The sequence below is a fragment of the Odocoileus virginianus genome, unplaced genomic scaffold (genome assembly GCF_023699985.2).
Source record: "Odocoileus virginianus isolate 20LAN1187 ecotype Illinois unplaced genomic scaffold, Ovbor_1.2 Unplaced_Contig_70, whole genome shotgun sequence".
NCBI lineage: Eukaryota > Metazoa > Chordata > Mammalia > Artiodactyla > Cervidae > Odocoileus > Odocoileus virginianus.
In genome coordinates this window covers 4,051-28,695 of record NW_027224387.1, presented here as the reverse complement: position 1 = coordinate 28,695, position 24,645 = coordinate 4,051, and the positions used below count along the sequence as shown (strand labels likewise).

The 24,645-nt window shown below is 42.4% G+C and overlaps 1 long non-coding RNA gene across 1 annotated transcript; it reads left to right on the top strand.

Annotated features, from left to right (window-relative positions):
* The first annotated feature begins 7,378 nt into the window (after positions 1–7,378).
* Positions 7,379–24,432, top strand: LOC139034242 (uncharacterized). The gene is made up of 3 exons (XR_011486663.1): positions 7,379–7,423; positions 21,973–22,065; positions 23,214–24,432. It is a non-coding gene; the product is annotated as an uncharacterized lncRNA (long non-coding RNA).
* Positions 24,433–24,645: the final 213 nt, after the last annotated feature.

Here is a 24,645-nt window from a genome sequence, read left to right as displayed (position 1 = left end):
CAGTGATGGTAACTCCAAACAGGACGCGCAGGACTGCTGTCCCACAAACGAACGGCAAGAGGCACAGGCACTCACATATACAAGTATGGAGTGTTGCTCTATTTGGCAGCGATTTCTTTTTTAATATATAAGAGATTTTTCTTGTATCTCTTTCAGTGACATCCCCCCTCCTCAGGTTTACTGATATATAACTGACATATAACATGTAAGTCTAAGGTGCATAATGTGATGATTTGATACCCAAATACATTGTCAAATATTTATAGTAAGATTAGTTGACACATCTTTCACCTCACATAACTGCCACATTGTCTTTGTCATGGTGAGAAGGTACAAAATCAACTTATACAGCACCTTTCAAGTACAGGACACAGAAGTGTTAACTGTAGTCACTATGCTGTACATCAGATCCTCAGAACTCATTCCTCTTATAACTGGAACTTTGTGCCCTGCGACCAACATTTCCTCCAACGTCTGGTCCTTGGCAACCACTGTTCTACTCAAAGATATTCTTAAATAAGGTAAATTATGGTTCTAGACCTGACTTTCCCTTTCCCCAAAGTGTTAACTGGTAACTACAATGTATTATTTCAGTTGCAAATCTTTCACAGAGCATTGACAATATCCAAGGCATTGTTTTAAACACTGATGTTCAAAGTGTTCCCAACTCTCCTGGTCAGCAGATCCTGCTACTCATTTCCACTCCTGATTTTCTGGAAGAGGATTCTTCTGGAATCTGCAAAGAATCAAGAGATAAAATTCCTGGTGCAATTTTCTCATGTTATAGGCTTGGATTTTCTTTCCAAGACAGTGTAGAAAAATTTGACAAGAGTTAATTTTTAGAAAGCCTTATTTATGTTAAAATATTCTTTTCTGTGTGTGCTGCAAAGTGGTATTTTCCTTTTGCTACAAATGGGGGATTTGTTTTTATGGGCTGTTGGATTAAGAACCATTCTCATGGGAATCTTAAACACTGGGGAATAAGTTGAATGTATAGGTATTGAGGTTCCCAGTTGAGACCATTTAAATTTTTTTGTTCAGGTCTGTCCTTTAGGCACTTTGCACTTCTTTTCTCCAAGAGTTTGGGGGCCACCTGTTCTGACATATAGCTGATCTTGGATTTTGAAAACTTGGCTTTGCATCCTGGATTTTCCATTTACTCTAAGTATTAGTTTCTCCCCTTATACATTAGACCTAATGACACCAGACATCGCTGCCTCACTGTTGCTGAAAGAGTGAGTGTGGAATGCACATACATGTATACGCCTTTTGAACTGTGGAGGGTATTGCCATGAAAGGATTATCAGAATTATAATTCTGTTAGAAGACATCTCCAAATCTGGGTGCCCCTCTTTCTTCTTTCCCTGATGCACCAGTTCTCATTCTCACCTACCTGAAAAGACTCTTGGGGCCTTACACAGCCAGGATTCTCAAGTTGAATGCTGTTCCCATCATGAGAGATCTTCACATGCCTCAGTTTATTAACATGATTAGCTCCCTGCCTCACTTTAAATGTTGCCAAAACTTTGGCACTGCTGCTGAATAGAAATATGGAGACAGGGTTTTGGAGAAAAGACAGAGTAACTTTATTTCTTTGGCAGGCAAAGAAGGAATATGGAAGAACAGCACCTCAAGAACTGTGCCTTCCTCTCAGGGAAATAGGGAGAGGTTTTATAGTCAGGGTTCATGGTCTGGGGAAGGTGAAAAGGATCAGAGTGGTGAAAGTCTTGCATTCTTCCCTTCTCCTGCAAAATCTATGGTCAAAGCCAGCATCAGGTGGCTCAGTAACAGTTTAGTGCCTCTGAGGTTATCTGCCTGTGACCTTTTTGTTTTGAAACACAAGACTGATACAAGGGAGCATAGGGGGAGAAGAATGCCAGGTGCAGAGTATAATTCATATGGAGTCAGAGAGTAATTAGCTTTGTGAAAGCCATATCTACCTTCAAGTGTTTGTTAGTAGCAACAGCCAAAGAATAACACAGATTGTTTAACTCTTGCAGACCTGTTTGGCTGGTTTGTGTTTAAGGCCATTTATTCATTTCTATTTTTGCTGCAACAATAATCCTGCAGTAGTCTTTAGAAGAAACCTCACAAGCATTACCCTATGGTTTTAGATTCACTGAAGAGGGTGAAGCATGGTAAGTAATGGTGGTCACCATTCACAAGTCCAGTGTAGATTATTTGTTAAGTACAGTGAGGATTTGGGCAGTCAAATTCCAACTACTACAATGTTTGCCTACATGGTAGATATTCAGGCAACAGCTTCACCCTCTCTCACTGAATTCCTTCCATGACTCCTTATTCTTTTGGGATAAAATTCAAACTCATTTTAGAGAGCTCTTTTTATGTTCTTGAGCTCAACTGCTGAGGGATTCTACAGAATTCAAATCCTTTCTCCTCTAGGCATTAGATGCCCTGGCAGGGACTCTGGCTGAACAAACAAAAAGTTGTTATAAATTCATATTTTATTGCCTCCTCTTCTTATATTTGGTAATCTCCAGTATTAAATGGCTATATTCATCTTTTACCTAGCTGGATGGGCGAGCAGCCGTGAAAATGCAGCTCGCCGCCCTGTCCTGACCACCTGCAGCACAGTAACCAACACAAAGGCTCTGCCTGCTGCTGCCGTGGCCGTGACATACGCTGGAGTCCCCAGGTTGGAGGGGAGGGCTGTGCTGCAGGCTGGGGAGCAGACGGTTTCTCCCCACTGTGTGCCCACCAGGACCTCCCCCCGACCCCAACACTCCAGGAGCCGGGCCTCACTGGGTGTGTGCTCACCAGCAGCCCACCATAGGCAGTGGGCTTCCTCGTATGGGAGGTGGTCCTGCCAAAGACCCAGCACCAACCTCAGCTGGACAGGTTTCTGAGGGCTGAAGAGGGTGATGGAGGAGCAGCGGGGACGCCCTGGAAGAGACTCCTTCCCTTCCAGCTCGGCCACGGGCAGCGACAGGTTCTCAGCCAGGTGGCTGCGGCCTGGGGGAGGCCCTTCTCGAGCAGGAACCCGTCCGGGGCCACGGACAGCGGGTGGAATGTCTCGCAGTCACCTGCCAAGGTCTGCTTCCAGACTCGCCCTTGGCTGTCTCGGCCTGTTCTTCCGCCAGCTTTTCCTTCTCTTTATCGCGGCGCGCCTCAGGCCAGGGCTTCTCCAGCAGCTTCTCCAGGACCAGTGAGAGGGAGCCAAGTTGGCCTCCGGTCCCGGCTGCACACTGCGGCCTCAGGAGGCTTCTCTTCGCCCCGCCTCCTGGGGTTGGAACCCTGAACCCTCCGATGTTGGCAAGTTCCGCGCAGACGCGGCCTCCCGCCCCTCCCCTCGGTGTGTCCGACATCACTCTGACCAGTTAGTTTTATCTTTCTATTAAATCTATTTTAGTCTTGTTAGTAAAGCTATCCGCTCTTTGAGGGCGGAACACTAGCGTGTCCACAGTCCACGTGCCTCCAGCGCACCTTGGCCCCAGTACAAGGTTCGTTGCACTTTGGCCTACTCCCTTGGACAGGGCTGGGTTAAAGGAGCCCAAGCGAACTTGTTATGCTTGTTGCTCCAGGCCAACGAATCCGGAGACGAGTTGTTGGAACAAGGCATAAAGGCTCTGGTCAGAAAGATAACTGACAGAGAAATGGCAGCCTCGCCTGTCAGAGAGCCAGCCTCCATTTGTCAGAATGTGGGCGCCTTTGTTTATAGAAGGGGGCGGGGCTTACTCTGGCAGAAACCAATGGCTGAGGGGGCCACTAACGGTCGCAGGTCGTCAGTTACTCACTAACGGCCTCCTGCCTGGGGGAGGGGTTTACTGGCGCTGCCAACGGTGGAGCAGGGCTGCCCCAGCTTGTGCCCGCCTCCTGGCCTCCGCGCCCAGAGCAGAGAAGTGCCAGAGCAGAAAGCGGCCAGTCAGAAGTACCAGCCGATCCGGCAGTCGTCCTCCAGCTCTCAGTGGAGCAAGTCGCGCAGGCGGGAGAGGCGGCCCTGGCCGCGTAGAGACAGCGGAGGTGCCGTCAACTGGGATCAGCGTCTGAGGCGGCGGGCGCCAGGGGCTCACCCCACAGTCAGCCTGTGACCTCCAGGGTGGCCGCGGATGGGCAGCGGGGGCAGCTGGCCTGCCTGGTGGCAAGGGGGGCTGCAGGCGGAGAGGTGCAGGGGAGCGGCCTCGGCCTCTGGAGAGGAGTAGGACGGTGCAATGGAGGCAAAGGCCCATCACGTCTCAGGTTCGGAATACGGCGGCCACCACTACACTGGTGGCTTTTTCCCTCAGAAATTCCAGCCAGGCCTGGACCTTGTACCCTCTGCAGGACCGCTCCGAGATGTGTTTGGTGGCTTGAAGAGAGGTGAGAAAAAGAAAAAAAAAAAAACAAAAACAGCAGCCCTTGAGAAACAGGTTTTTACTGAACAGGCCCTCAGAGCAACTCTGGTGCTAGAGCTATAACAAAACCGCTGCTCTCAAGGAGCTGATGTTATTTTCCCGTTCTCCTTAAATTTTATGAAGAGCAAGGATATAGACTTGCTCAGTCATTTGCCAGGTTTCTGTGTTAAAACTTATAGCCCAGAGAGATGAGATAACAAAAGATTTCAGATGGTGTTGAATACTGTGAAGGAAATAAAAGAGGTTAGTGCTTAGGGAATAACAGACTCTCGTAGTGGGGGAGAGAACAGGGATTCCATGTATCAGTTCGATTAGATAGAAGGGGACCGGTATAATAAATATGTACACATCGTGCAAATATCTGGGAGGTCCAGATAGCTAGGACATCAGGTTCAAAGCTGTTGGTGAGGGGAAGAAGAGGGTAAACAATGAGAACAGTTAGAAAGCTGATGCAGTAGCCCATGGAAGCTCACCAGTGCCAGGCAAAGTACTGAACTCGTTAACATATGTTGCCTTTTTATGGTGGAGTGGTGGAGTCGCTCAGTCCTGTCTGACTCTTTGTGACCCCAGGGACTGTAGCCCACCAGGCTCCTCTGTCCATGGGATTTTCCAGGCAAGAATACTGGAGTGGGTTGCCATTTCCTTCTCCAATAGTCCAAATAATTCCTTGTATTTCAATCGATTATCTATGAAGAAGAGGTAATCTCTAGAAAGTAAGGAGCTCGCTCATGATCAGAGAGTAAGTGAGGAATAGATATATAACTATTAAGAGAATCCAAATCTAGAGCTGAAAACTCCACATTGTGGTTCAGGGCAGCATTACTCTTTCATCTCTTCAGCTCTGCTGGTTCCTTCCTGCAAAAAAACATGTGTCAGAATGTAGATTCAGTTGGTGTGAGTCAGCATTTGGGTTTGTTCCACTGAGACATAGACCAAAGTCACTCTTGTGCAGCCTTTTTCAATTGACTAAGCAAAGAGTTCCAAGTTGCAGACTTTAACAATTCCTTTCATTTAGGAGTGTTAGTATTATTTTTTAACCTCCATATGGAACAGAGAGAATCAGGATTACAGCTGGATTCTAGGCAGCAATGACAAGAAATTTTTGGAATGCTTGTCAAGAGAAGAACAATTAACTATTCTTTAAAGCATTTATTGAATACCTGGTCACTGACAAACATTGGACTGGGCCTGGTGGTAAAATGGTAACAATACACAGGGTGGTCACTACCCTCATGGAGTTCTCAGTTTTCAGTGGTTGCACAGGCAGAAATAAATTGTATAAGTGAGGCACAGAGGATGCAGAGCTCATGAAGGGAGACATAACCTAGTCAGTTAAATCTGGGAAGATTTCCCAGAGAAAACTATGCCTGTACAAATAATAGAAAATACTTTTATTATTTTTTATTGAAGTATAGTTGATTCACAATATTATTTTTAGTTTCAGGAGTACATCATGATGCTCCAGAAGTTTTACAGTTTATTCAGTTCAGTTCAGTTCATTCATTCAGTCGTGTCTGACTCTGTGTGACCTATGAACCGCAGTATGCTAGGCCTCCCTGTCCATCACCAACTCCCAGAGTTTACCCAAACTCATGTCCATTGATTCAGTGATGCCATCCTCTCTCCCCTTCTCCTCCTGCCTTCAATCTTTCCCAACGTCAGGGTCTTCTCATATGAGTCTGCTCTTCACATCAGGTGGTCAAAACATTGGAGTTTCAGCTTCAACATCAGTCCTTCCAAGGAACACCCAGGACTGATTTCCCTTAGGATGGACTGGTTGGATCTCCCTGCAGTCCAAGGGACTCTCAAGAATCTTCTCCAACACCAAGGTTCAAAAGCATCAATTCTTCGGTGCTCAGCTTTCCTTATAGTCCAACTCTCACATCTAAACATGACTACTGGAAAAACCATAGCCTTGATTAGATGGACCTTTGTTAACAAAGTAATGTCTCTGCTTTTTAATATGCTGTCTAGGTTGGTCATAACTTTCCTTCCAAGGAGTAAGTGTCTTTTAATTTCATGGCTGCAATCACCATCTGCAGTGATTTTGGAGCCCAGAAAAATAAAGTTAGCCACTGTTTCCACTGTTTCCCCATCTATTTCCCATGAAGTGATGGAACCGGATTCCATGATCTAAGTTTTCTGAATGCTGAACTTGAAGCCATCCTTTTCACTCTTCTCTTTTACTTTCATCAAGAGCCGCTTTATTTCTTCTTCAATTTCTGCCACAGGGTGGTGTCATCTGCATATCTGAGGTTATTGATATTTCTCCAGGCAATCTTGATTCCAGCTTGTGCTTCATCCAGCCCAGCATTTCTCATGATGTACTCTGCATATAAGGTTAAATAAGCAGAGTGACAACATACAGCCTTGACATACTCCTTTTCCTATTTGGAACCAGTCTGTTGTTCCATGTCCAGTTCTAACTGTTTCTTCCTGACCTGTATACAGGTTTCTCAAGAGGCAGGTCAGGTGGTCTGGTATTCTCATCTCTTTCAGAATTTTCCACAGTTTATTGTGATCCATATAGTCAAAGGCTTTGGTATAGTCAGTAAAGCAGAAATAGATGTTTATACCCCACTAAAATTATTGCAAGATAATGGCTATAATTTCCTGTGCTCTAAAATTTGTCCTTATTGCTTATCTAGAAAATTATTTTTGAATGCCTCTGAAAAGCCAAAGCAAAATACACTGAAGAAATGAAGTTGAAGTAATATTGAGGGAAATACTGGGACACTATTCCACTGTCATTCAGGCCTCCTGCTGTGTTCTTTGAACAGAAGCTTATTCCTGCCTTAGGGCCTTTGCACTTGGCTGATGCCAGTGCTCCTTCAGAATCTGATTGCAGGCTCCTTCATATTCTTCTTATGGTCACTTTTCCATGACCCTCCTTATTTTGATTAGTCCCTGCTTATCACTCTCAAAACACCCTTTTGTTTTCTTCAGATGTGAATATCTTGGTTTTTTCTTCCATTTATTTATTTAATTTTTTTCCTACTAGATTGTAAGCTTCAAGAACCTGGGCTCCTGGATCTCTGGGTCACATTCAACTGGTCCAAGTCTGACACATGGTAAGCACTCAATAAATATTGAAGTGCTCAATAAATAATGAAGGATAAATGTTTGCACAAGAAGGTTTATACTGAGTTAATTTATTTTGCACAATGTTAACCATGTTATATTCCCTTCACATAGCAAAATTCCAATAAAACTTCTTAAAGATGAAGCTGCTACACAATTCTTTATTGAAGATGAGAGATTAACTTTGTTTTTTGCATAATCTGAGGTTTAGTATTAAAAATAAGATCCTGGAAATTTACTTTGAAGCACATATAAATGATAGATTAATGGATAGAGAGACAGGTAGATGGATAGATATAAAATAGAATCAGTTTACTAAAGTGTAACTTCAAAATTTTGATTATGGCTGAACAGGTATATGTTCACTGGTAAATTCTTTCAACATGACTGTCTTTATGCAAATATTCATAAATGAATGTGGGAAAAAGTACCTGAGTATATTCCTCCTCTTGCCTGGAGAATCCCATGGACAAAGGAGCCTGGTGGGCTACAGTCCATGGGGTTGCAAAGAGTTGGACACAACTGAGCGACTAACATACACATATTCCTCCTCTGAGGAGTGTTTATGTTTAATCTATACTTTCTGTGTCCTTCAGGTGGATGATTAACAGGGAAATACTCAAAAAATCCTTTACAACATATTGTTTAAGCAACAAGTGATATATTTGGTATGATTTCCACTAGAGAGTTGTGCACTCACATGGTTAATTGGAAGTTGGGAAAACTAGAGCCCATGGCTCACTATTCCTCTGGCTTGAGATCTGGCTGCTGGTTCCAGGGGACTGAGTAAAGTCAGAAGTGGAAGGTGACTCCCAGGTGTTACCTGTTGTAATAGGAGAAATCATTGTCTCACTTGTGACTCATAATCCTCTCATGAAGGAAATGTGCCCTCCACATCTTTAAGATGGTTCAGTGTCTTTCTGTCCTGTGAATCTATTTGACCTTCTGGCTGCTCTTAATTTTGATGGGTCCAGGATGGGAGGAACCCTCATTACATTAATAATAACCAGCATCTGAATGAGTGTTCCTGGCTTATGAAAGTATTCTATTTGCCTTACTTTATGATGCAAATAGACCAGGTAATATTATGCACCCACCTATTTTACAGATCGAGGCAATGTGTGAGAGACATGGCCAATTTCACAGTAGGTACTGAGGAGCTGAAATTCAGGACTAAGGTTCCTGACTTCTAATCCAATCAGTCACCCTTATATAATGCACGATTGAAAATGTAGGCAGTTTTTCACTACCTGATTTTATCAAAGGAGGGAGGTTATTTCAAGGAAATAGAGTATCAGAGAAAAGCCACAGGGAAAGTGAACTTTTCCCAGGTTGAATTCATGCTATGTTATCCCAAAATCTCGAATCCATTTCTCTGTTCTGTTCTTATGCTTTTTTGCAGTGTCTGTCCCTTGCTGAAAGGTTAAATCTCTGCTTGATTCTCTCCCAGTGAATTCTTCTGAGTTGAATAATACTATTTAAGGATTGGGGAGTAGAGACTAGCTAACAGTCATTCTTACTATGCTGCTGCTGTGCCTGTCATATGTTCTTTGTATCCCCCCCCTCCCCAGGTGGCTGTTCTTAGTGAGGTGGAACGATAACTACTTTCATGCTTATTCCATCAGCTATAGGAAAGCTATTAGAGTTCAGATGTGCCCACTGCTCATGACTTGTAATGCAACTTATTCCCCTTTACTTTTGGTTTCTTGAATGTTAATGAGTTTTGACTATGGAGTCAGACATCCCTGTATCTGAGACTATACTCAACTTACCTGTGCCATCAGGCAAGTTGCTTGGTCTCCCTTAAGCCTCATGTTTTTATCTATAAAATGAGATTAATTATAAAACTTGCCCTTTCTAGCTGTTGTGAGGACTAAATGGAATAATACTTATGAAGGGTGCAACTCAGTACTTACTGCTTAGTAGATGCTCATAAGTATTGCTAAGAATTTTAATAATTCACAGTTAGAATATAGACATGCTGCTCATAAATTTGATTAAATTCATCTTACTCTCTAATTAGAAGTAATTACATTTACACCATTTTGCCAACAAAGGTCCGTATAGTCAAAACTATGGTTTTTCTAGTAGTCATGTACAGATGTGAGATTTGGACCATTAAGAAGACTGAGCACCAAAGAATTGATGCTTTTCAATTGTGATAGAGAAGACTGTCAAGAGTCCCTTGGATAGCATGGAGATTAAACTAGTAAAGCCTAAAGGAAATCAACCCTGAATATACATTGGAAGGACTGATGCTGAAGCTGAAACTTCAGGATTTGGCCACCTATTTTGAAGAGCCAACTCATTGGAAAAGACCCTGATGCTGTGAAAGACTGATGGCAGGAGGAGAAGGGAAGGATGGAGGATGAGATGATTAGATGGCATCCCTGACTCAATGGACATGAGTTTGAGCAAACTCCAGGAGACAGCAAAGGACAGGGAAGCCTGGTGTGCTGCAGTTCATTGGCTCACAAAGAGACCCAGCTTAGCGACTGAACAACAGCAACATTTACACACAGCTTTTTCTTCCTGCTTCCTCCCTCTCTTCCTTCCTTCCTCCTGTCACCTGAAAGAAAGGCGCAATGTGAGAGCTGTGAGTTAAGTTTTGTTGGGGCAAAATGAGGACTCCAGCCTGGTAGAGAGCATTTCTGATAGCTCTTAGAAACTGCTCCAAAGAGGAACTGCTGCCTGACTTACAGTTTTGTTTTTTTATCTGTGAAAAAAACTCAGTGTAGGGGATAAGGTAAGTGTCATATATGATTTTAGTGAAGGGGGAACCTGCAGTCATGCACACATTTTGGCAGAGGTTTGCTGCTAGTCATGAGGAGCAAATTCGCCATTAATGAGTTTAGTGCTTTTCTGGATATGAACAGATGTAATAACTAGGCTCATAAAATCTTCTCCTGAAAATATCTAACTATCTGAAGACCTGTCCTGCCAGTTTTTCCAAGAGCACAGAGTGCCTCATTCCTGTTCTCCACTCTAAATTTCTTTCAGAGGGTATTGAACGTCAGCAGCTGCAGCAGCACTTGATTTATTCCTTGTAGAGGTATCTGTCAAGTGCCAATTTGTAGTTGACACTTCCTTCTTTCCCTCTTTCCTTTCTCCCCTCCAGCTCCCTCCCTCCCTGCCTTCCTTCCTTCTGCATGTCTTCATTGAGTGTCTCTATCATGTCAGGCAGTCTCTACTCTTATGGATATTGCAGGTTACAGTGGAAGACTAAGGAATCACACAAATGGATGTAAAATATACCTCTAGTAATTACTACAGAGTATATCACAAGGAGGCCTTGAATTAATGGGGAGGCTTCCCTGAAATCTTTACCAAGCAAAGGGCTCACGGCTTGAAGCACGTAGAAAGCAATACTACGGCACCAGCTTTTGAGAAGAGTGTTATTTTGAGGCCAACTGGCAAGGAGACATGCTGCTGTTGCTGCTGCTGTTAAGTCACTTCAGTCGTGTCCGACCCTGTGCGACCCCACAGACAGCAGCCGTGGGAAGAGCTCAAATCTGTGTCTTTGATCTGGGGTTTGGTCAAACATTATGAGTTTGTGGAGGATGTATTAGTTGGCAGAAATGTTGGTGGAGCAGGCTTCAATTAGTGGGCTTTGGGACTTGTCCATTTATGATAAGATATGGTTGAAGTTTCAACATGGAATTTCTAGGATGGAGAACCCTTCACTTCTGAAAAGATTCTGGCATTCAAGTTCCAGTCATGTCCTGACCCTTTGGTTCCCTGGAGGCGGTATGGAGACCTAGTTTTTGGGTGTTGTTTGAGGTCAAACATTCTTCCCTGTGCCTACTTTGGCTGCCTGGCACTGAAGCTGAGGGAGGGAGTGGTACAAGGTGGGGCAGGGTTCCTGGAGGAAGGCCAGTGCTGGTAGGCTGTTGGCAATCACCAGGTTGCAGATTGCAACTTTATTCCAAGAGCAATGGGAATCCACTGAAGAATTTCAGGTAGGACTGTAACATAACTCTCATGAGTCATTTAGTTTAAATGGAAGCCTGCCCAATTAAGCCCTCTTTATTCATGTGGCCAGTGAGCAGAGGGCAGACATGATCCACAGGATTGATCATCTGAATTCTAACGCCATGCTCAGTGATCTGGGAAGTTGTGAAAGTAATAGGCCTTGAGTGTCCTCCTCTGGGAAGCTTATTGAACAAGCTGTTAAAAAAACAAAAATTCAATTGAGTAAATTTGAAGACTTCATTGGCTTTATTCAATGACTTCTGAATCAAGCAATATCCCAGTGAGTAAGCAGAAGGGAGTTCTGAGGGGTTTGCAAATGGAAGGTTTTTATAGGAAGAAAGGAGGGGCAAGGAAGCCATCAGCAAAGTATATTCAGGGCAGACACCTTTTCTTGGGGGGGGGGGGATTACAAGGGTTTTATCATGCAGAGATATATATATATCTTCTTTCTCTGGGCCAGGAGCAGGAATGGGGCAGGAGTAAAACACAACAGATCACCACCACATTGCCTACCCAAAAATTCCAGACTAGTTGATTAAGATAACATTTCTGAGGAAGGCTGTAACTGCAATTATGTCAGGTATTGAAGAGGTTTGGTATCATGGACTTTAGCACAAGGGACACTTTTGGGGCCTGTGGTTTTCTCTTTAGCACCTGCACATCTGCATTATATTTCTGGATGCGTGCAGTAAGCCTCCTTCCAGAGGGCTCCGGACTTCTTCAGGGCCCTGCAAGAGGAGCAGACAAAAGCATGAGTAGGTGAGACTCAGGTCAAAGGAGCTACTTCATGGAACATTTGCTCTTTTACTTAATACTTTACAACATTGTCATTTTCAGCTATATCTGAAAGACCTCTTTCTATCTTGCCCAGTGGAGGGAGTCAAATACACTGACTTATGGTTTAGAAGGTGAGTTCACATTTTCTATATGGAGGAGACTGAGATTTTGTTTTATGCTTTTCTGTACTCCAAAGCATCACTTTCCTTTTCTCCAGTATTAAAAGAAAAAGCTCTGCTGAATCTCTATAAGATAAACCATATAACTATAAACCAACTCATCCTGTATCCACCTACCTCTCCTACTTTATAAAGTGAAACATTTTTCTAGGCTCTGGTGATACAGCAGTGAATAGGAGTGATGAGAGTCTTGTCCACCTGGAGTTCCTGGTCTGCACTGGGAGACACATATTACCCAATATGCTATTTAATCATGATTGTGATAAAGGTCAGACATGAAGAGAAGCAAGCATGTGACAGGTTTAGTCTTGGGGGCAAGGGAGGACTGAGATGAAGAAAAGACCTTTCAGGTGAGCTTTGGAGAGTGAATGGAACTTGAGAAGGTGACAGGAGGGGGAAGGCAGGTTGGAAGATTATTCTAGGTAGAAGAAAAGGTGACCAAGGATGTGTCATGGCAAGGGGCAGGGAGTTATGTAGCAACTGAAGGGAGGTCAGATATCTGGAGGACAGGAAAGGAGGAGGGCAGTGGTAGAAAGTGAAGATGGATCACTGTTCAGGGATCAGATCTGACCAGGTCTAGCCTTGATGGCTTATTTATTCATATTAATAAGATACTGTTTTTCCTTTTCCTAATCTTAAAATAAAAAAAAAATTCAGCCAAGGCTTTGGCTGTTAATTTGATGAGCACAGGATTCTCTATGGAACTGTGAATGCTTTAGGATGAGTATGGATCCTCAGTTCCTATAGGAAGAATCACCCCTGCCTGTCCCATCAGACCCTGCAAGCATCTTAGTTTGCAACCCTGGACCAGATGATTTGAGAGTCCCTCCCACTGGTTAAGTTCTAAAGCATATCAAGGCTCTGTGGGTGATACAAAGACAAATAATACAGAACCCTGGTTTATAAGAAGCTTGAAATTTAGTAGGGCATCAAGGCATTTTCACTAAGAAGTACCTAGAAGGCAGCAGGTAAATGGTAGGAATTACTGTTATCATTTCTGTGTTAGTGTTGTTCCTTATAGAGCCTCATGTCCATGCTGGGCACATGGATGTTCCTTAATAAATAGCTATTGACTGAATGATTCATAAAGCAGTGAAGAGTCTGGGGACCAGCAGTGAAGGGAAATGAGAGCTGTGGGTTGTGGGACTGTTATTACCTGGCAATATCTCCAAATGCCTTCAACATGGGCTTATTCACATACGGCAGTCCATGCTTGGCACACAGTGACTTCACCAGAGGTGCCACCTTGTGATAATTATGGCGTGGCATTGTGGGAAATAGACTAGGGAAACAGAGAGAGGAGATATAAAACTTCTCAGACCTAAGGAGAAACCCAAAGTTCCCTTTCCCCTTTTACAAAATAAAATGATATCAGCCACGCAGACCCAACCTTGACTTTTCACAATACTTTTGTTCTGGGAAGTTAAAAAACTTGCTGGCAGACTCATCTTATCCCTTCAGTTCAGTTCAGTTCAGTTCAGTTGCTCAGTCGTGTCCTACTGTTTGCGACCCCATGAACAGCACCATGCCAGGCCTCCCTGTCTATTACCAACTCCTGGAGTTTACCCAAACTCATGTTCATTGAGTCTGTGATGCCATCTAACCATCTCATCCTCTGTCATCCCTTTCTCTTGTTGCCTTCAATCTTTCCCAGCATCAGGGTCTTTTCAAATGAGTCAGCTCTTAACCCTCTACAAGCCTTGTGGGTGGCAAATGTTTAAGAAGAACTAAGAAAATATATTTTGCCTCCATTAACTGTTTATTTTTGGCTTGATCCAATGAAAGTATACCATTTAGAACTTTCTGCCATTTAGAACTACCCAGAGGCCTGGAGATACTGAACAGCCCACTTGGCCCCTACTAATCTCTGTCTTAGTCTCTGTCTTTCTAACTTCCCTAGCAAGAATAGATAAATGCATATTAAGTCATGGTAAATAGCTAAAAGTCCCAGGAAAGGACTAAAATGTGAGGAAAGATGGGTTTTTAATCCCAAGTTTTCATTAGTCAGCCAAATGACAGTCTTGGATGTAAACCTCTCCTTTAATAAAACTATGAGTTTTTGTTTGTTTTGCTGAAAATTTCAAGCCCTAATATGAGAAATAGTGTGAAAAAAATTCCTTGAACAAATAAAGGTCTTGTTCCTTCTTTGACTATCATAGACTCACATGGCTTAGACAAAGAGAATGTGGAAAGCCTCTCCTTTGATACTCTGGAGAAATTGACTCTCAATGTTTTAACTTGCATCAAGGTGTGAACTATCCATTTCCTCTCTGTAACTGACCCATTGGTAAAGTATTTCCAGAAACCATGTAGAAATTGCATCAGGGACTCCACTTCATTAGTTATTTTGTAAACTTAGTGGGAAATAACCTCAGATATCCAGATGACACCACCCTTATAGCAGAGGGTGAATTGGAACTAAAAAGCCTCTTGATGAACGTGGAAGAGGAGAGTGAAAAAGTTGGCTTAAAGCTCAACATTCAGAAAACTAAGATCTTGGCATCTGGCCCCATCACTTCATGGGAAATAGATGGGGAAACAGTGGAAAGTGTCAGACTTTATTTGTTTGGGCTCCAAAATCACCACAGATGGTGATTGTAGCCATGAAATTAAAAGACGCTTACTCCTTGGAAGGAAAGTTTTATGACCAACCTAGACAGCATATTAAAAAGCAGAGAAATTACTTTGCCAACAAAGGTCCATCTAGTCAAGGCTATGGTTTTTTCCAGTGGTCATGTATGAATGTGAGAGTTGTACTGTGAAGAAAGCTGAGCAGAGAAGAATTGATGCTTTTGAACTGTGGTGTTGGAGAAGACTCTTGAGAGTCCCCTTGGACTGCAAGGAGATGCAACCAGTCCATCCTAAAGGAAATCAGTCCTGGGTGTTCCTTGGAAGGACTGATGCTGAAGCTGAAACTCCAATACTTTGACCACCTCAGGCAAAGAGTTGACTCGTTGGAAAAGACTCTGATCCTGGGAGGGATTGGGGGCAGGAGGAGAAGGGGATGACAGAGGATGAGATGGCTGGATGGCATCACCGACTCAGTGGACATGAGTTTGAGTAAACTCTGGGAATTGGTGATGGACAGGGAGGCCTGGCGTGCTGTGATTCATGGGGTGGCAAAGAGTCAGACACGACTGAGCGATTGAACTGAATTTAACTGAAACTTGGCTCTAAAGACACAGATAAGTAAATATTTGAATTATAATATAGTTAAGTTTGAACACAAGTTGGTTACCCAAGTGTCCTGATTTTTCTTAGGTTTTGCCAACAAAGCAAATGCAAAGAAATCACCAATTCCTAAGCCCATAGGAATCTGGAAACTGAGTCACTGATACTTTTCCAAGATTTCACTCCATTTACTCACAATTGTGACACTTCCTTCATTTCTTTCTTCCCTTATCTATCATTGTTGTTAATTGAAAAATAGCATCCTTTAGAGAATCCTGGTTCATTCTTTTCCCTTAAGATTGTGAGTCTAGTGCTCCACTCTGGACTATATGGAGGACAGTTATTAGTGACAGCCCTTGCCCTTTATCGTGAACTATTTCTCTTACTCACTGGTGCTCAATTTGGAAGTTCAAGTGCCCAGTGAACCAGTCATTGAAAAAGGACTGTTCCTGCAAAGGGAAAGCTTACATTAGACATAAATTGGCCCGTGTCGAACAAGAGATTTAGTTACTCTTTTATTTACCCATCATTCAACAAGTGCTCATTGAGTATGCATTTTGTGTAACAAACCATGGGATAGAAATAAGTCCCAGGTCTCAGGGACCTTACAATTATAAAGGAAATAAGACCTTTTTCTAAGAAGTATAGATAAGGCAATAGCTATGAAGAAGTGAATAGGATCTGAGAGGGCTAAGTCACTATCAGCCCTCAAATTCAGAAGACTAAGGTATCATCAGCAATCAGGGCAGAAAAAGAAGTAAAAGGAATCCAGATAGGAAAAGAAGTGAAACTCTCTGTTTGCAGATGACATGATGCTCTACATAGAAAACACTAAAGACTCTACCAGAAAATTACTAGAGCTAATCAATGAATACAGTAAAGTTGCAGGATATAAAATTAACACACAGAAATCTCTTGCATTCCTATACAGTAACAATGAGAAAACAGAAATTAAGGAAACAATACCATTTACCATTGCAAAAAAAAGAATAAAATACTTAGGAGTATAGCTACCTAAAGAAACAAAAGACCTATACATAGAAAACTATAAAACACTGATGAAATAAAGAGGACACAAAGATGGAGAAATATACCGTGTTCATGGATTGGAAGAATCAATATTGTCAAAATGGCTATACTATCCAAAGAAATCTATAGATTCAATGCAATCCCCATCAAACTACCAACAGTATTTTTCACAGAACTAGAACAAATAATTTCACAATTTGTATGGAAATACAAAAAACCTCGAATATCCAAAGTAATCCTGAGAAAGAAGAATGGAACTGGAGGAATCAACCTGCCTGACTTCAGACTATACTACAAAGCCACAGTCATCAAGACAGTATGGTACTGGCACAAAGACAGAAATATAGATCAATGGAGCAGAATAGAAAGCCCAGAGATAAATCCACGAACCTATGGTCACCTTATCTTCGACAAAGGAGGCAAGGATATACAATGGAAAAAAGACACCCTCTTTAACAAGTGGTGCTGGGAAAACTGGTCAACCACCTGTAAATGAATGAAACTAGAACACTTTCTAACACCACACACAAAAATAAACTCAAAATGGATTAAAGATCTAAATCTAAGACCAGAAACTATGAAACTCCTAGAGGAGAACATAGGCAAAACACTCTCCGACAGAAATCACAGCAGGATCCTCTATGACCCACATCCCAGAATTTTAGAAACAAAAGCAAAAATAAACAAATGGGACCTAATGAAACTTAAAAGCTTTTGCACAACAAAGGAAACTATAAGCAAGGTGAAAAGACAGCCCTCAGATTGGGAGAAACTAATAGCAAATGAAACAACAGACAAAGGATTAATCTCAAAAATAAACAAGCAACTCCTCCAGCTCAACTCTAGAAAAATAAATGACCCAATGAAAAAATGGGCCAAAGAACTAAACAGACATTTCTCCAAGGAAGACATACAGATGGCAAAAAAACACATGAAAAGATGCTCAACATCACTCATTATCAGAGAAATGCAAATCAAAACCACAATGAGGTACCATTATACGCCAGTCAGGATGGCTGCTATCCAAAAGTCTACAAGCAATAAATGCTGGAGAGGGTGTGGAGAAAAGGGAACCCTCTTACACTGTTGGTGGGAATGCAAACTAGTACAGCCACTATGGAAAACAGTGTGGAGATTTCTTAAAAAGCTGGAAATAGAACTGCCATATGACCCAGCAATCCCACTTCTGGGCATACACACCGAGGAAACCAGATCTGAAAGAGACACGTGCACCCCAATGTTCATCGCAGCACTGTTTATAATAGCCAGGACATGGAAGCAACCTAGATGCCCATCAGCAGACGAATGGATAAGGAAGCTGTGGTACATATACACCATGGAATATTACTCAGTCATTAAAAAGAATTCATTTGAATCAGTTCTAATGAGATGGATGAAACTGGAGCCCATTATACAGAGCGAAGTAAGCCAGAAAGATAAAGACCATTACAGTATACTAACACATATATATGGAATTTAGAAAGATGGTAACAATAACCCTATATGCAAAACAGAAAAAGAGACTCAGATGTATAGAACAGACTTTTGGACTCTGTGGGAGAAGGCGAGGGTGGGATGTTTCAAGAGAACAGCATCGAAACATGTATATTATCTAGGGTGAAACAGATCACCAGCCTAGGTTGGATGCATGAGACAAGTGCTCAGGCCTGGTGCACTGGGAAGACCCAGAGGGATCGGGTGGAGAGGCAGGTGGGAGGGGGGACCGGGATGGGGAATACATGTAAATCCATGGCTAATTCATTTCAATGTATGACAAAAACCACTGCAATGTTGTAAAGTAATTAGCCTCCAACTAATAAAAATAAATGGGAAAAAAAAAAAAAAGACTAAGGTGTCGTGAGTAAGGACTTTGGCAGATGGAATTGGGATTGTAGGACTCTGGTAGAAATTATAGGAGTTTGAATATTATTACCACAGAATAGACTTAAAGGACTTCTGAATGAGGAATAAAGCATACAAGGGCTTTAATCAAGGGTTTTGTGCATAGAAATACATTTATTAATATATACAAGTAGCTTCCTTTTTAATCTAATGTATTTTATTTTATACAAAGACAGATTGAGAAGAAGTTCATAGGATTCTCCAGACTACTTAGAATGCTTATGAATGTGACTTTTATTCAGTGCCTTTCTAAGATTTAATTCTTGTTAGGGTTGTTGCCATTTTGAAAGTTATTTTTGCAGTTGCTCTATGTCAGGGTTCCTTGAAGTGTACTTTAGAGCACCTTGGGGTTCCCTAAGACACTTTCAGGGGAACTTCAATGTCAAAATGATCCCCATAATACTTCTGAGACAGTATTTGCCTTTTTCATTCTCATTCATGCATGCTTATAGCATGGGTTTTTCCAGAGGCTATTAAACATGGGATGATGTCATCACTCTGATGTTAACCTTTATTGGCTTTATCTTGTTATTTTAAAATTAATTAATATATAATTTAAAACTCTCAGTTTCAATTTCAAATACAGTAAGTGTCAGTGGATATAACCTCCACAAACAAAAGCTCTTTGATGTGCTCAATAAGTTTTAAGAGTGGTTTCTTGACCAAAGAGTTTGAGAACCACTATCGTGTGTAATGTCCACTGAATTTGGAAATGGGCATGGAGAAGGAAGCAGTATGATGACTGGATTCTCCACTTAATCATGGCACAGCCAGTGTCAGGCTTAGGAGGCAATGGTATTCTGCATGGGTTGCAAATCTTTTAATAGTTAACAGCATGCTGTCAGAGAATGCTGAATCTCCTTTCTGGGCCCCACCATCTATACAATGAAATGAGGGGAATTACAGGGTTCTCCCTTCTGTTATTCTAGGAGTGTGAGATTCGTTGAAAGACTGTATCATGTTGAGGCAGGTTTAGTAAACCTTGCCTGTAAAGTGCCACACAGTAAATGTTTTAATTCTGCATCACAGCTACACAGTTCTGCTGTTTTAGCATGAAAGCTATCATAGAGAATAGCTAATGTATGAGTGGCTGTGTTCCAATAAAATTACAAAAACACAGACTGGGCTAGATTGGCCCTATGACTGTAGTTTATTAAGCCTTGGTTAAGAGCAAAGGTTCTGAAATCAAACTGCCAAGGTTTAAAACCTGCTTCTAGGGAACTCCCACTGGTCTACTGGTTAGGACTGTGTGCTTAACACAGCTTTGATCCCTGGTAGGAGAATTAAGACCTTGCATGCCACACAGTGTGGCCAAATAAATACATAAAACCTGCTTCTAACTCTTATTAGCTGTGTGATCTTACACAAGGTATATAACTTTTCATACCTCAATTTTATCATTTGTAAAGTGGGAATACTCTGAGCATAGTATGTAGCTACATGCAAAACAGTTGACAATGCCTGGCCCCTGCAAGCCCCCAATAAATATTATCTGAGGTAAGCAGATGGTAATCAGGATGCTTTGGTGGATGCTTTCCCAAGAACAGCATTATTACCTGAGTGCTGAACCAGTCCTGGTTCTCCTCGTTGCTCATTTTCATTGGTATGTGGCTCATCTGGGTAACATATGTAATCCAGGGACTTTCAAGAAACCTTTAAGAGAATAAAAGGAAGATATGATCATTCCTTGGGGAGTTTCAGTTCCAGTCACTGGGCTTGCATAACCACTGACAGATCTGGCAGAGCATTAGAGGAAAGGGCAGTGACTCAAAGGTTCCAATAAAGTGGTGGTTATTTGTTTTTCATCTTTGCAGACCTTTTATATCTAAAGATGACACGCTAGGTATCAGTCACACTCCCTGTCTTGCAGCCTACTGTACCAGAGCAGTGTCTCCAGTATTTTCTGTCTGCATTGGTGCAAGGCTCAGAAGATCCTAGATAACTGAAGGTCAGGCTTCCCTGGTGGCTCAGTGGTAAAAATTCCATCTGCCAATGCAGGAGATCTGGGTTTGGTTCCTGGGTTGGGAAGATCCCCTGGACAAAGAAATGGCAACCGACTCCAGTATTCTTGCCTGTGAAACCCCCAGAGCAGAGGAGCCTGGCAGGCTACAGTCCATAGGGTTGCCAAAGAGTCAGACATGACTTCGCGACTAAAGCAACAACAACTTAAGCATATATGCAATGTGATTAACAGCTAGGCTGTTGTCATCAGATAGAACTGGGTACAAGTTGTGATTTGGCACTGCCACTGGCCCTTATTAGCTCTTGAGTAAGTGATTTCATTTCTCTGAACTTTAGTTCTCTTACCAGAAAAGTGAAATTGATACCATCTACATTGCCTGGTTGTGCATTTTTGATTACATCAAATAAGATAATGCATATAAAGTGAGTGAAGTCACTCAGTCGTGCTCTTTGCGACCCCGTGGACTAGCCCCCCCAGCTGCTCCATGCATGGAATTTTCCAGGCAAGAATACCAGAGTGGGTTGCCATTTCCTTCTCCGGGGGATCTTCCTGACCCAGGGATGGAACCCGGGTCTCCCACAATTGCAGGCGGATGCTTTACCGTCTGAACCATCAGGGACGCCCACAGTGCGAAGCCTTCAGCAAACGGCCTGACGCGGAGGAGCCGCCGCTGCTGCTATGGATAGTAATGCAAATGCATGAGGAAGGAATACACTGCGAAGTTGAACAGGGTTATTCAGTTTAAAGTCCTTTTGATTTGGGGGAAATATCTAATCATAAAATAATTTTTAAAAAACTTGGCTCCTATTATCTTTGGTAAGAATTATGATGTCCAGCTGGATTACAGTTTGAAGGACTTGGTGATCAGGCAGAATGCAATTGTCCTTTGAGAAACGTGCAGGTCCACTTAAATGTGGATATTTTTAAGTAAACACATACAGTACTACAAGATTAGTGGTTGCCTGAATTCACAGTTGTGGAACCACATATTGGATAGATGACTATGGAGCTTGAATATCTTTGAATTTTGGTAACTGAGGTGGGTCCAGGGACTAATCCTGCTCAGATGCTGAGGGACTAGTATACTGCAATTGGGAATTAATCACGTGGGAAAAAAGGCAAGATTGGGCAAATTCAGTTTCCAAGAAACTCATTCAACTATTTCAGCTGTTTTATCCCACATTTTCTTGGAAATGTTTCCGTTACAAGAATGCAGTCAGCTGTCATAATCTGCTGATCATTGCTAATCATAAATAGATCAGATAAGAAAAGTAAGAGGGCCATCCAGGTAATAAGAGTAGAAGAATATTATTGTTTCCTTACTTGACGAAATATATGAGCAGCATGGTTCCAAAGATTCCATAGAAAGGGCCAAATGTGATGTAATAGCGGATGTAAAAGCTGCTGACCCAGGCAATGTCCTGCAGAAAGAAGTGTTTGAAAGTTAAGCTAGTGGAAATAAAACTGGCTAAATCTTATATCCTGGTACTCAAGGAAGCTGCATCTGGAAAGGACCAAGCATTCACATTTCCCTGTTTTCTACCAGCCTGATCTAGATCGACAGAAGGAATAGAGTTACTCACCTCCCAGTCCCTTCTGTGGTACATCAGTAGAATGGATTCCAAGTTGAGATATACTGGTAAGAAAAAGGGGGCCCAGACTAAAGAAAAAAACAACAAAAAAAACCCCAAGAATATGGTGAACAAATGAGCTGATATGATTCCTGTGAAAGCTAGTGGGAGTTTATCTCCTTAACATGCTACCCCTGGAATATTGCCCCTGAGAAGGGATGCAAGGTGGAGATCCACAACCACATCCTGGATGCTGCTGGGTTTTAGAGTCTCTGAGGCTGAACCAGGACTTTGGTTCAAGCTCCCTTAAGGAGACTAGGGAAGCTTTGAAGATCTGAGTCATTCTTGATGAAGGCATCCTGGAAAGGGCTTCTGCTCTGAGCTTTCAAGTTTTCTCAAGGTCCCTGGAATCCTTCAATCCTTTACAATCCTTCACGTTGGGCCCTGTCACAATATGTTGAGGTAGCAGATATAGAGCAGGCATACTGAGTCTGGCCAGATAATTATTTACCTGCCCCTTCCCCAGGACCAGTGAAGTTTCCTGGAGCACGTAGGAGTCATATGGAGACCCTTCAGACTTTGACAACTCTCTCCTTGATCAAACTTGAGCCAGAAGCTCTGGAGTCCTCTTCCTGACTAGGCTTCACACTTGACCTGTAAACTTTCAAAGTCTGCAAACTGTCAGCACAGATGATTTTGTCCACCCTACACACTAAGAGACTTGCACAAATGCTAGAAATCGTTTCTAAGAACAGTTCAAGGCTGTGCTCCTGGGATGACTCCAGTCCACTTAAAATTTTGGCATGAGAAAGTTCAAGACTGTCCGAAGAACTTAATGCCTGGTCAGTAGGCTTCTGACCTTCTTTTTCTTCATTCATTTGTTAGAAAACTTACAATTATAAAATTCTCACTCTGTCCCTCTGAGATGGATCTTCCCTGACCCAGAAATGTCTTTCTCAAGGACTTGGGAGTCATCTCTTTGAAGTACAATCTTGGAGGATCGGGCTCTGTCCTGCAGCCTTTGGGAGGGTAAGGAGTTTGACTTTGATAAGCGCCAGTGAGAAGACACACATGGCTTAACCACATGACCAGCTTCCCCTCCCTTTATCCTCTTTCCCTAATTTCCTTTAGCATGTCCCAGTGTTTTAAAAGTCTCCCACCTTTCATTTCTGAGAGTTGAGCTCAGCTTATACTGAAGTACCTTTCCCTGCTACAGGAATCTGCATGAAAGCTGTCTCGCCACCTTTATGAAATGTCAAGCTTCATCTCCCTTTGACGGGTTGAGTAGGACTCATTTGTACCTGTCATACTAAGTTGAAGACATTTGAAAGAAAATGACAAAATGAAACAGCTCCTGAGGACGATGTGGTTTGTAAGCTGGGCATTCTGCAGGGAAGCTACAATATTCACCCATTCCTCATAAGCTAAGGCTGTATTGTTTTACTACACACAGGAGGAGAGTTCAGACAAGAGACCCCAACAGTTCTTTTCTTATGTGAATACACATCTGTCTGGGCTGGAATAGTTACCTTTCAAACTGGGGAACCAGTGTCCTCCACACCCTTTTTGGTCATGAAAGAGAATAACCGCCTTAGGAGCAGTCCTCAGATTCTAGCACTGGAAGAGGCTGCAGTGGTGGTTGAGCCTCGTGTCTCAGAAAACAGACTCACAGGCCATCCCGGTCAGGGGAGACAGATGACCCCTGGTGGCCAGTGTCTGGGCGAGCCAGATCATCTGCAACCGTTCTCGATCTTAACACTGTTGGCAGCTTAGGGTCAGATAATTCTTTATTGTTCAGGGCTGTTCTGTGTAACATCTTTTATAACATCCCTGGCTTCTGCCCCATGGATGTCAGTACCATTCCCCCCGCCCACCTTTGTTGTGATAATCAAAAAAGTATCTATATGGTGTCAAATGTCCCACTGGGAGCAACTATGCTCTTAGGTGAGGACCACTGATCTACAGGAAATGTTTGGAATCTTCCCTAATTTGGGTTTCTTTTCCAAATGAGTAAGCATGTTTTAGACGAGCATATTTTGGGGTCCTAAACTTTTCTTTGTGAGCTATCATCAGTTTGACTTGGTTAAGAGCAGAACATTTTTGCTTCTAATATTTTCATTGGTATTAGCATTATTCAGCTACCCTATTTTCTCTCAAGCCTAATCACTCTTCTATTTTCCTTTTCAGATTTCACCCTGGTAAGTCTGAAATAAAAAATGTTGTTTTTTTTTGAGGCACAAGACATGATCAGATCATCTCTCTGTGGGAGGATTTCAGTCATGCCTTCTGGCTTGACAGCCTTTTGCTTCAAGGAAATGGGATGATAAGGTGACTCACCCACATGGAAGTACAGGTGCTGCTTCTCGTAGTTGATGTATTTGATTTTTTTCTTGCCGTACTGAGTGAAGAGAGAATAAAACTAAAATAACAATGTAGACTTCTGTTATTATACTCAAAGTTGTGTGTGTGTGTGTGTGTGTGTGTGTGTGTGTGTGTGTAGAATCTCTATAGAAAGAGTCATCTGGTCAGAGTTCATTTATTATCAAACAAGGCACTGAAGAACCAGAACTGAAGGGGAGCAAATATTATGGTGCCTTTTTCTTTATTTAAATGTGGACAATTCTTGCAGGGATGGTTCATTCCATTTG